Raw genomic sequence first — 13,471 nt, forward strand, 5'->3', positions numbered from 1 at the left:
TAAATTCGTTTCTTTATTTTTTTTTTACTTCATCTTTCTATTTTTTGTATTCATATGTCATTTATTAGTTATTAATTTATTCATTTTCTTATTTTCTTATTCATTTCTCTTATTCATTTAAAATCTTTATCTTAATATTTTTGTTATTTATTCATTTTTTCAAAATTCATTTATTTATTTTTTATCATTTTCTATTTATTTTTATTTATTTTTTATTATTTTTTATTTATTTTTTTATTATTATTACTATTATTATTATTTTTTTTGGGGGGGGGCTTTTTGTCGTTATTAAAATGGGACCTATATTGACTAGGATACATCAACTGACCGTATTCTATATCCGTCTTATCCCTATGTGTGTAACTGTATAGTCTACTGGGGAGACTGGTCGCAGTGGTCAGAGTGTGAACGTCACTGCTCTAGTTCAAAGGGTATTCATAGACGTGTCAGGGTGTGTTTCCGTTCTGCCAATGATCAACATCTTATTCAACCCTTTGCTGTGTGTGAGGGAAAGCTGGATGACTCCTACTCGGAAGAAAAGAAGTGCTATGATGAAAAGTGCGATGGTACAGGTCAGTCAATTCTGAATCAGAATAGAATAAAATTAAATTGAATTAAGTGTATTAATGTATTTCATGACATAAAACAATAAAAATCTGCCGTCTTATAGAATATAAACGCGATATCAATATGATGAAAACAAATTGGCCCACAATTCACAAAAGTAATATCCATGAACATCAATGGAGAGTGGAGGATAAAGGCAGGGGCACCCCCATTTATCGATATCCTTGATTAATCACTGATGAATAAATACATACGCAACCATGATACAAACTACTTGAATAGAACATTGAAAAACCGATGAAAGAATGCTTGAAGGCTATAGAAGGAGATTATAAACTGAAAAGGTGAGAAAGATTATCAAATACCAGGAATATCGTGAAATAGAGAGAAAAAGAACGAGAGAGATGTGAAAGAGAAGCCAGAGAGAGGAGAGAGAAGACAACGGATTCAGACTACACATAACTAGTCTAGGGAAGGGGTACAGATGGAACACTTACTGGAATTGCATTTTCTTGTTTCATCGGTGAAAAAAAATATAAATCAAAATTGCACAATATAAATTTTGTACTATTTTAGCTCTATTTGCATGCAGGTTTGACCATCCTCATCCCCAAAATTACAACAGGAAATCACTGACACTATGTAGACATACATCTTAAGAGAAGGGAATGAATAATCTATTATGATGGTCACAGTGGTTTTTATGCAAATCTAGAATGATTCCTGACAATTTTCAAACGTTCCTGAATTAATATCAATATCAGTCACAATTATGTTCATACCTTGTGTCATCTAACAGTTGATAATAGAATACAAGTCGATAAAAAATACGATATCGTCGGAAATCCTGTGATATATGATAAACTTGTCAGCATTTCACCACATACTGACAATGATTAGGAAAATGATAAGGGACAATTGACGTAATGATGTCATCGACGATAAGATGGATACCGAGTCGTTGTTAGAATGATGACGTTCTACGCCCATTTACACGTGGCTGGTCGACATCCCATGGCACGTGCTCTTCGTGCCTGTCAAATCATTGAACATGGCTATAACAGTTATGAATATTTCATATCAAAATCACCGAACGGGCATGCTTGATATATGTATATATACATGGAGGTAAACGAACATCATAAGCATGAGAAAATTCATACTCTTTATCCTAACTGAATAAAGAAGGGGTTTTTTAACATTGAAATAATTTTTCGTATTTCACTATAAGTATGGGTGTATATGGGAGTCTGGGTAATTGCATTGCCTTTTTTTTCGAATATCATTATTCTGTAGATGAATATATTCGCTCACTTTCCCACCCGGTTCCCACATTCTCATTCACATTTTTCTTTCTGTTTCATCTCATCTGAAATATCATCTTCTTATCCATTACAATGTCTCTGACAGAGTCCGACTCTGTTGTGAATCCCGATCTGCCCACGTGTCATTTTAAATTCTGTGTTTATACTTTGTTTAACAAAACACTGTTATTTAAATTGCAATGATCGAAAAGCCATGAATAAATAATCTTCCGATCTCTTAAGCAAGAGGTACATATAATCTCAATTTAAAATCTTCATAGGGAGCTTCGTCGGGACCTGGTCTTCGTGGGAGCCCTGGACCTGTACCTATAAGAGTGGTCTTTGTGGGGAGGGGACCAATGTTCGGATTCGGTTCTGTACCAAGGCAGGAGACACAGTATCCCTGGACAGTCGTATGCGGGTAGCTCCAGAGAACTGTCCAGAAGGAAGTGACTCAGAAGAGGAAGAATGCTTCGCAAGATGCCCTCGTAAGTTGCCTTGAGCGATTTTTAAAGCCAGTTTTAAAATGTGATGATACCAGAAAAACATTTTAAAACCATGAAAGACGCCTGTCTGGGGGCTCATCACTGAGTAAAATCGAATCAGACCATAAGCATTCCTGTGGTAGATCCGGTCATGCAGGATTATTCATAAAGACGTAATTATGACCTACAATTTTCTCAGTGTAGAATAAATTATTTATCTTGATAGTAATAACACTTCTTTCTTTTTTTTACACCCTACATCTTTTTTTTTTTAGCAAATACAAGAGCGGGTAAGTATATACCTTCATCAGTCATCCAGTTTCTCGTTTGCATGATTTCAACAAGTTCCCTCATTCACCGCAGTAAAAGCTTTATATTTTATAGAATCAGTTCATTGTCATGATGGAAAGCTGGATGTAGATGGGACTTGGAATACTAATCTCATCGTTCAAAATAATTTCAAGTTCATGAATATTTTACGAGCAGATCATCGTAATATGTTAATTTCTTTATACTTGATGACATTTTAAGATATGAAATAACTAATATCAAGTCATAGCATGAAGGAAAGCTCCATTAAGGTGTATTTGAAATACGAATCTCGTAGAAGTTCAAATCTATGAATTTTTAATTGACTGATCGTCAAAAGTATCACAAAGACAGGGATGATTGGCTTATTTCGAAAGGGTGGGTGCTGTCGCGTTAGGGTGCGTCAACGCGAACGCGAAGATTCGTCCAAAGCCCCCCGGTTTAGCCGAAAGGGTGCGTCGGGAGCGCCACGTCGCGTCGCGTTCACTGGAACGCGCCCTTTCGTCCAAAGCCCCCCGGTTTGGACGAAAGGGTGTGTTTAATAATAATGAATGAATAAATAAATAAAAATACAAATATTTATGAGAAAGCTGAATATAAGGTATTTTGCCAATTTGCACGTAAAATAGTGGATTTTCAATAATTTAAAGCATTGACAATTTGAGGAAAAGAAAGAAAAGTTCAACTAATAATAATAATGATAATAATAATAATGGTAATAATAATAATTTTCACCCCAAAGAGTGAATTTATGGAAATGAATTTGGAGTGAAAAATTGGCGCCAAGTGGCTTATTGCAAGGGTGGGTATCTGATTTTATTATCATAATAATTATTATTATCATTATTATTATTAGTTGAACTTTTCTTTCTTTTCCTCAAATTGTCAATGCTTTAAATGATTGAAAATCCACTATTTTACGTGCAAATTGGCAAAATACCTTATATTCAGCTTTCTTATAAATATTTGTATTTTTATTTTATTTATTTATTCATTATTATTAAACACACCCTTTCGTCCAAACCGGGGGGGGGGGGGCTTTGGACGAAAGGGCGCGTTCCAGTGAACGCGACGCGACGTGGCGCTCCCGACGCACCCTTTCGGCTAAACTGGGGGGCTTTGGACGAATCTTCGCGTTCGCGTTGACGCACCCTAACGCGACAGCACCCACCCTTTCGACATAAGCCGGGATGATTCATGAAACTTTTCGTAAAGTTAATCACAAACGTACAAATAAGTGGAACAATTTATTGTAAAAATCGTTTTTCAACAGCCTCTGGGGAATGCATTCCACAAACTTAAAGGGCTGTTTCAGCCGTCGACCGCACGTTCGCGCTGAAAAATGGTAGCATGTTGCTCATAGCCTAATCCATCTGCGGAAATCTCTCCTTGAAAGTAGGGGGGACATAATTGACTTTTCCGTTTTTATTTTTCACAGAATTACTAACTCAACAACACACACACACATATATACATATTTCGAAGTGGGGAGGTATTCCTAACTAAAGATGAAAGGCCTCAACAACAATAATGCGAGCGCGAAGCGCGAGCCCAAATATGTTGATACTGTGACCTGGAAATTGAACATTCTGAACATTTTTGTGATCATGAACTAGATTTGAACTTACCTAAACCATTAATGCGAGCGCGAAGCGAGAGCTGAAAGTTTTAGTTAATTTTCCAACCTGAAAACTAGACACTCGTAACACTTTTTCAAATTATGAACAGGATAGGAATTTAACTTAGTAATAGATACGATTGCGAGCTGAGAATTTTTGATATTCCAACCTAAACACTGGACATTCATAGCACATTAAGAAGAATATGAACAGGATAGGAATCTAAAACAATTAATGCGGGCACGAAGCGCGAGCTGAAAGTTTGTATTTTTCCAACCCCCAAAATGCAAACTTATTCTATTACCTTATTCTATTACCTTAAAAAAAATATGAGCAGGATAAGAATCTAATCAATTAATTCGAGCGTGAAGCGCGAGCTGAGAGTTTTTGATTTTCCAACCTAAATACTAGACATTTTTAGTACTTTAAAAAAATGAACAGGATAGGTATCTAAACAATTAATGCGGGCGCGAAGCGCGAGCTAAAAGTTTGCATTTTCCAACCCCAAAATGGACAATCGTAACACTTTTTCAAATCATGAAGAGGGTAGGAATTTTACTAAACAATATTAGATTCTATAGCACGAAGTGTGTGCTGAAGATATGTTATTTCCGGCCTAAAAAAATTTAAATCAAGGAAAGGGTAGCAATCTAACTAAATTGTAATTAATGTCAGCGCGAAGCTTATCCTGAATTTTGTATTTTCCGACCAAAAATGTCATCTTCTTTTTACCTTATAGCAATAAAGAGGATAGTATCTGACTCAACCATATTACTGATGCGAGCGCAAAGCGCGAAGTGATTTGTTTTATATTCAGATCTCAAAACTGGATCTTTCAAGTACTTTGAAACAAAGAACACGCAGTTTATCTCAATAAGCAATGCGAGCGCAAAGCGCGAGCTTATTATTTTTAAAGATTTAAACCTACAAAATCATGAAAAAGCTGGATATCTTCTTTAATAAATGATTTGATTTTATTATTTCGATCTAAAAAGTGACAAAAAAATTAAGCACGTTTTAAAATTAAGAGATGGCTGTGTATCAATGCAAAGCGCCAGCGATTTTTTTTATATTTTTATACTTCAGTGTTTGACCAGAAAGTTTTTTTCCCAATTATTCTCCTCATCTTCCATCATTTAATTTTCTTCCTCGTCCTATCTTACTTCTTATTTTTCTCCTGACCTTCCTTTTTTGAGCTGCCAATAGGAGTTGGGCCGCCGCTTCGCCCCTTTGAGTTACCTTTGATGATCCCTCCCTCGGCAGGAATTTAGTGTAAAAATGGAATATAAAAGTCTTTTGATATTTTTTATTCAAAACAAATTTTGGGGGATTAAACATAGTTGAAATTCACTGCGAAGGATTAATCATAAGTCATGAAAATTATTCTTTTTACTGAGTACGCGAACAATGAAAATACTCTTATATTCCAAGTAAATTTTGAATAAAGGGGAAATGAATTGGTTTAACAAAGATATGATTTTACGGGGTATGGAAAATTCTCGTCTACCATCTATGCACTTAATTTACTTATAAGTATCCAGAGGCGATTTTCTTAAGTCGTAATTTTTATTAGTTATGAAATTTACAATGGCCATCGATGTCATCAATGCCATCACTCTTTGGCTGGTATAGGGCTAGATGCGAGTTTGAGAATAGTCGGGCCGTTGTGCCTTTTCTTTCCATATATCCAAGTTCTTATCAAATTAAAGCTATCAGTCTAATTCGAGGATACATGTGTATAATTTCGATTCTGAATTATGTATATTTTCCATAATAAAAGACCACAAATAGTAGGGGGACATTTGATATTATGTCCCCCTTTCCAAAATGGTAGGGGGGACGCGTCCACCTGTCCCCCCTAGGATTTCCGCCCATGGCCTAATCCATAGAAGCCAGACATCAAAAGTATAAGTTTGGGTCATGAAAATGTGGCCTAGTTGGCATTTGGCAAATCTAATATGCGAAAAAGTAAAATATCAAAATTATGTCATATATGTATGTATTTTGTTTCAGACACTGTATTTGTGTTTTACATTTTGTTCTTTTATTTTTTTTTCCGGAAGGGAGTAGACGGTGAGCCTTTTTTTTTAAATTAAAATCAACATTAAAATAATTGATTTTAAGCACTGGAAATAAAAATGAAAATACCTTAATTTTAGCTTATAAATATAATCTGAATTGGATTTTAAAATGAAATCACGTTGTTAGAGAATTTTTTTATCTGATCATCTTAAGTATACTTACGTAATATTGCATTAGTTTTTTATGCCCTTCCAAATTCAATTCCAATTTTTGCAAGAATTAAACAAAAAAAGTCAGGAAACGTTGAGGCGAAATCTGCTTTCGAGTTGAACATATCGCACTAAAATACCTTGGGTATATTAGGATTAATCTCGGTGTTTGAAATGCTCTGAAAAGGGGTAACAAAGTGTGCATAAAGATACGTGACATACTCCTAGACGTTATAATGTCAACCGAAAATTAGAGTCATGGACGTGCCCCGCCATAAAATGAGCTATTGACTTTAATTGCTTTCCTGTATTCGATTAGATGTCACTTCACAAAGCGGAGCGGAAGACATCCAGTGTTGATCATTTAAATAGAAAGACAAATTTGCATGAATTGCATTGAGGTCACATCAAGGGCGTACGCCCTGTCACAATAATTTCAAGGGCTATTCTACAAACTCACAAATTCGACCATAATACGTTCTTAACATAGCGATCTCTGTGTATCGCATTGTTTATATTTTTTTTCGATGGTTTGATCTGCGTTATTAAACTTAGAAGCCGATGTCCAGACGTATTTACAATGATATCTTTAATGTAAATAACCTCGTATGTGTTTTTTTTAAGTGAAACAGGCACGTGACATGGGACGGTGGTAGGTGGCTTTACAGGCGAAATCTGCACCTTCCTGGTTGAGCTACTCTTGATTTCAGTTTTACGAAACAGGAACTATTAGGCCCACTTGGCCCATTTCACGAAGGTTTTCATCAATCATGTCAATGGCTATCACCGTCAACACTTGTGTTAAAGAGTTGGCTTTCGCCTAGGTTTAGCTTGGATGCTGATCGAGATCGATGACTGAGATCGACTTTTTCGTTAAAAGTTGTCAGTTCTACCGCCATTAAAACATGTTATTTTACGAACTAGAGTTTTCAAACCGGACGAATGGACCAAGGAACGATTTTGAAAGTGTGACAATCATAATCTGGGGGGCATTTCATGAAAGGACTTGTCGGATATTTTATCCGACAAGTCCCATGTTATCCGACAGTTACCATAGGAACAGTGCCTCTCAGCCAATCAAAATCATGGAAAGAAGTGTCAGATCTGACAACTTGAAGGATGAAAATATTACTGAAACGCTCCCCAGATGGACATTTTGAAACACGTTTGAAGGAAACTAAAACCAAAGAAGAGAAACAATCTTATTGGAAAGAGTAAAATGAGAGGCACAATTTAAAACAAGTTTCATCAAAATCGGTTATGAGATAAGCAAGTTATAGACGTTTGAAAAGTCTTGTTCTACTTTCTATGGGGATCCTCAAATTGGCAAACGTGCTTCAAAATGGCTGATTTTATGGACAACTCTCCATTTGTTTTGTACACAAATTTTCAGCTTTTCTTCATTATCTTTCAAACTGCATCTTGCCGCCTCCTGAGCACAACATATCATGTTATGGGAAAATAAAATTCACACCACATATGTCAAGGTCAGGAGGAGATAATGTGAAATATGTAAAATAAAGGGGAAAATCTGAAAATTCGTTTCTAAAACAAATGGAGAGTTGTACACAAAATCAGCCATATTGAAGCACGTTTGCCATTTCGAGGATCCCCATAGAAAGTATGACAAGACTTTACAAAAAAAATGGGCGGCTTCAGCGTCCAGCCTCTCCCCCGTGGGCCCTAGCATGTGTAAAGTCTGCCCGTTTGATTCCTGATTAGAATAGGTTACGAATTTCGTTTTAACACTGCTTGTGTCATATATCTTCATCTCCTATACTATTTACATTTCCTTCCGATTTCTTCTCTTCTTGTTATCCTCCACCTTTATCATCTTCTTCTCCTCATTTTCCTCCTTCTCCTTCTTCTTCTTGTTCTTCTTGTTCTTCTCGTTCTCCTCCTCTTCAGTCTCCTACTTCTTCATCTTCTTCTCCATTATCTTCATCTTCTTCTCCTCCTCCTCCTCAGTCTCCTCCATAATCTTCTTCTTCTAATTTTTTTCAATATTCTCAATATGATTCACCATTTTCTTATCATTCACTTCAATAACATTTTGCTCATATTGCGAGAACAGTGTTATGTAGCTCAGCATCTTTGTCTTTTCATAAAATAACAGAAAACAAAACTGTTGACCTGGAAACATCTCCACTAAACTAGATGAACAAACGATGTAAGACACGTGATTCATTAGCTGTCGATTGTCTATGCAGTTGTCCCCCACCACCACCTCTCCGTCATAATAATCGAAGGTTTATCTTACCCCCTGAAACACATGTAATGAGGAGAAAGGCTGTAATAATTACTCTTTACCTTAGCCCACTGCAACGTGATCGAGACATCACGTTGTTAATTAATCATAATTTCATATACGTTAAAGAAATTGGTTTATCAAACAGGTTTGTAAAGTTAAACTTCTCTGATTTTGTTCAGCTTTTAAACTGGGTCTACACCATGTCCTATACCTACACTTGGAATTATAGAAGGCAGAAATTGACATTGATTCTCCTGTAGATGATACCACCTATCGTATAATCACACGATAGATGGATATTCAGTCGCAACAGTTCGTTTTACAATGCAAATCAAGGTACTATTAGATTATTTGTTTTACTGATTTCGAAACGGGAAAAAGGAAACGTGAAGGCGCGCTCAATTTTATGTTTCGTGAAGACGAAACAGTACACAAAGGAAACGAGATTCAAATTCAATTTTCTATTTTCTGAACGCAAAACATGAAAAGGAAACGAGAGTTTCGATTCAATTTTTTTTTTTTTAAGGAAAACTAAAAATTAGAATATGTAAAAACAGTGAAACGGAAAAAGTGTTTCGTTTTTTTCTGTTTTTCCGTTTCTACATATTTCATTCTTGAATCAAAATATTACGGTATTACGGCTTTCTGTGTTAAATCTCGAAAATAGAATCAGTTATACGATAGCATTCATAATCTGCAATCTCCCATTCATATGAGATATTCATATAGTGTTAACATTGTGTCTCATATAATGTTCCCATCATATCGAATAATAAAACGACTCATTATCAGTATTTGACGATGACGATCTGTTTCATCGATGAATTTCACTCATTTAAAATTTGCATGTGATCAAGAGTAGATATGAAATTATCTTCCCGGGAACTGGCATGCACTTCCAGTCAGAATATAGCGTAAAAATTGGTGAATCATAAACAATGATAAGCAAATATACTTTTGAATTTCAAAATATTGGGCAACAATACGCTTACAGCTCGCCCCTGTCTGTCTCCCCCACCCCGTCTTCTCTCTCTCTCTGCCTTTGACCGTCGAACTTTTTTGTTATTGCTCAGTCTCGCTCTCTATTTATCTACATCTGTTAATCTGCAGTATATCCACCCCCGACCCCCCCCCCCCCCTCTCTCTCTCTTTCTGCCTTTGACCGTCGAACTTTTTTGTTATTCCCTCCGTCTCGCTGTCTATTTATCTATATCTGTTTTATCGGCAGTACATCCACCCCGACAACGCCCCCCCCCCTCTCCGTCTCTCTTTCTTTTCCTCTCTATCATTTGCTCTAATATTATGATACATCTTCTTTCATCTCTGTTCATTTTGAAATAATAATGAAAAGAATGATGCGTATCTGTTTTTCTCTCCCGTCCTTTTCTCTCACATTTAAAGAGAGTATTTTATTGCCCCGTTCAATTGCAAGCCCAGGTCAGCGGTCGGTAGCTGCTCCCCCGCCATATACGTAAAAACAATGGCTGCAGGTACGAACAGATGGGATATGACGTCATATACGTCGTTAATCGACAGTCGCATCTCTTGTCGAGTTGCTCGTACAAAAATAGCAAGAAGATCAAGGCAATCTATTCTCAGTTCTAAAGTGGGAGGCACTTTATTCTGTCAGTGATATAATAGGTCGTGTTTCCGTTTCACTGTTATATTCGCCTATGATATAACTATTTATTATAACGTGTCATTCCAGCGGTCGTCATTTTCAGGGATGGTTTTATTCCTAGCCACCAGTTGAATATAATTACTTCATATTTATTTTACTTCTTTGTGACTTGAAATGAATTTCGTAAGGGATCAAACGTGTCCAAGGGGACATAATAACGGCTCTGTTAGGCAATTTAAAAGGGTTTGTCATTTGTCAACATGTAAAAGTCTAATTCTTAGATGGTATTGGTATTTTTACACGTGGATCAAGAATTATGATTGTACAGTGCGTCTCAAAATCTATACACTTTTGAAATGGTTTAGGAAAAACCTTAATTTAAGATGGAAAGCCAATAAAGTCAACTTTCAAATAACACCAGAAAAAGTTGGAAAACTATTCATGCAAGAGTGAGCACTGCATGCTCACTGAAATAAAGGGTATGAAAATAAGGCTGGGCAGGAACATTCTCTCAGTTTTTTAGAGGCAATTAATTGGCAAAGTTGAGGGTGTTCTGATACGCTTATAATTATGATCAATCGTAATCAGTTTCGGTTGTTTGAGCAAATTTCATGAATTATCAAACTGACATTTAATGCATGAATGAACATGAATTGCAATGTTATTGTAGCATTTTAACTTTGTTTTGAGGATCTCAGCAGTGTCTTCATAGAGTATGGAGAACTAAAAGGGAGGAAATAGAACTTAAGTGGGTGAGGTCGGTGTGATAAGGGTCAACAGAACACTAAGCCCCCTCCCGTCTGTTCCCCTTTTCCCCTCCTGAGAGACTATGCTGGTCTGGGCAGGTATATCAGCCTTCTAGCTTCTTTCAGTTTTTGAGATTTTTTTTTAGACGCACTATATATCGAGGATTTATCCATTAATGATTAAGGAGCAGGGTTATTATGTAGACAAGCACAAATAATAACCATAATTGGTCTATCTTACCTCTGCCATCTTACCTCTGCCATGTGTTATATATAATTTAGATGTTAATTATCCAGTTTACGAGTTTGAAAGTATGCCAGGTTGTTAGCATTCATTTTGTTGATTAATCACAGTTTGCAACTCAAATTAACTTGACTTCTGTTGACTAAAACTGTGCATGGAAGGAACTCGGGGAGAACTGAAGATTCGTTTGAATTCAAATTGAAATGTGAATAAACTTTTTTATTGTTTCTTAATCAATAGTTAATCGTGTATGGAGTAAATACTCTTAATCCCAATCCACATTATATAAAAAGACCTGTGTAATGTTAACGATAGGATCCTTTAAGTACCAAATGAGGGATGTTCTAAAAGATTAATGCCAAATAAACCAAATATGCTTAATACAATTATATTACTCTAAGGAGGATGGGTGCTAAATGAAAAGGAAAACAATTTATAATTCCACGTAACACTCAGGATTGTTTTATTTAAGATGAAATGATAAAAACATGAGCCCTGTGCAAAATCAAAATAAAACAATCAAATTCAACTCCTACAATTAACGTAAATTGTTTTAACTAATCTGAAGAGCTTATTTTGACACTTGCGTTCGAGTTGATAACAAATCCACGTAACTTACCAATGTGACCTTTCTTTGTTTTCGAATTCTTTTGACTTTCATAATTTTCTGTGTTATTTTTTCTTGGTATAGTTTTTGATATTCTGTATTTGTTCCTTTTTGGCTTAGTATTTTATATAATCATACCTTGTGATGTTAAAGTTTCTCTCTAATTCTTTGATATCCTTTATGCTTTGATTTGTATTGTTTGTCAATCGATTAGTCATGTTAGTGTGATGATTTGACTCACGGAGTATAGTGTTGAATGATGTAGAGTTTACCGTGATTAAATAACAAATGAAATAAGATGAAAATCCTGCACTTGGCCCCCGAATATACAGTAATTCTCCCCTGTATGTAATTCTCCCCAACAGATAAATATGGTGGATGGAGTGAATGGTCCCCGTGGGCATGCACTCAAGAATGTAAGGATGGAGTAAAGGCTGGACGTAACAGAAAGTGCGATAACCCCTTACCACTCAAGGGATACTCTTGTCCAGGGGAGTCCACCGAAGAATCGCCCTGTGAGAAGTCATGCATCAAACGTAAGATTGATTTTTTAAAAGATGATGATGACGATGATGATGGAATCGGTGGTGGTGGTGCTGTTGGTGATCTTTGTGATGATGATGATGGTGATGATGTTGTTGGTGGTGGTGGTTGTTGTGGTGTTTTTGATCGTGATGATAGTGATAACGACGACGATGATGATGATGACGATGATGGAATTGGTAGTAATGGTGGTGGTGTTGTTTATGATCTTGGTGATAATGATAATGATGATGACAATGACGATGATGATGATGGTGATGATGTTGGTGGTGGTGGTTATGGTATTGTTGATCGTCATGATGATGACGACGACGATGATGATGATGATGAATGAATTGGTAGTGGTGCTGTTGGTGATCTTGGTGATGTTGATGACGGTGGTGGTGGTGGTTGTGGTGTTGTTAATCGTGATGATAATGATGACGACGACGTCGACGATGAGGATGTTGTTGATGATGGTGATGGTGGTGATGGTAGTGGTGGTAGTGTTGTTGATGATGATAATGACGATGATAACGATGATGATGGTGGTGTTGGTGATGGCAATTGGGATTGTTGTGAAGGGTGTTGAAATGGTTGAATGTAATTTATTACCAAATCTCACTTAAGTACATACATGATACAGTTATATGAACCAATAACATCAGATTATTGGATGCTGACATAATAGCAAAATGCTTTTCGATGTGAGACCAAAATATCGCCATTATCATAGTTAAAAAAATATTTCAAATTCAATCAAAATACTTGGGGATCAACTTGAGTATTAATTATGCTTACTTTAGATTAACGCAGTTGTTACCTTGGATACGTGTTGACCCTTCTGACTTTTTGCAATTTTCTTGAAAATTGTAGATATGATTTTAGTTCATTGAGTTGACCGTTCAAGCCATTCGTCGATTTTTATTACCTTTTTTTAAAACCAGAATGGGGTGAATGGTTAC

Source organism: Lytechinus variegatus, chromosome 3, assembly GCF_018143015.1.
Source record: "Lytechinus variegatus isolate NC3 chromosome 3, Lvar_3.0, whole genome shotgun sequence".
Classification (NCBI taxonomy): Eukaryota; Metazoa; Echinodermata; class Echinoidea; order Temnopleuroida; family Toxopneustidae; genus Lytechinus; species Lytechinus variegatus.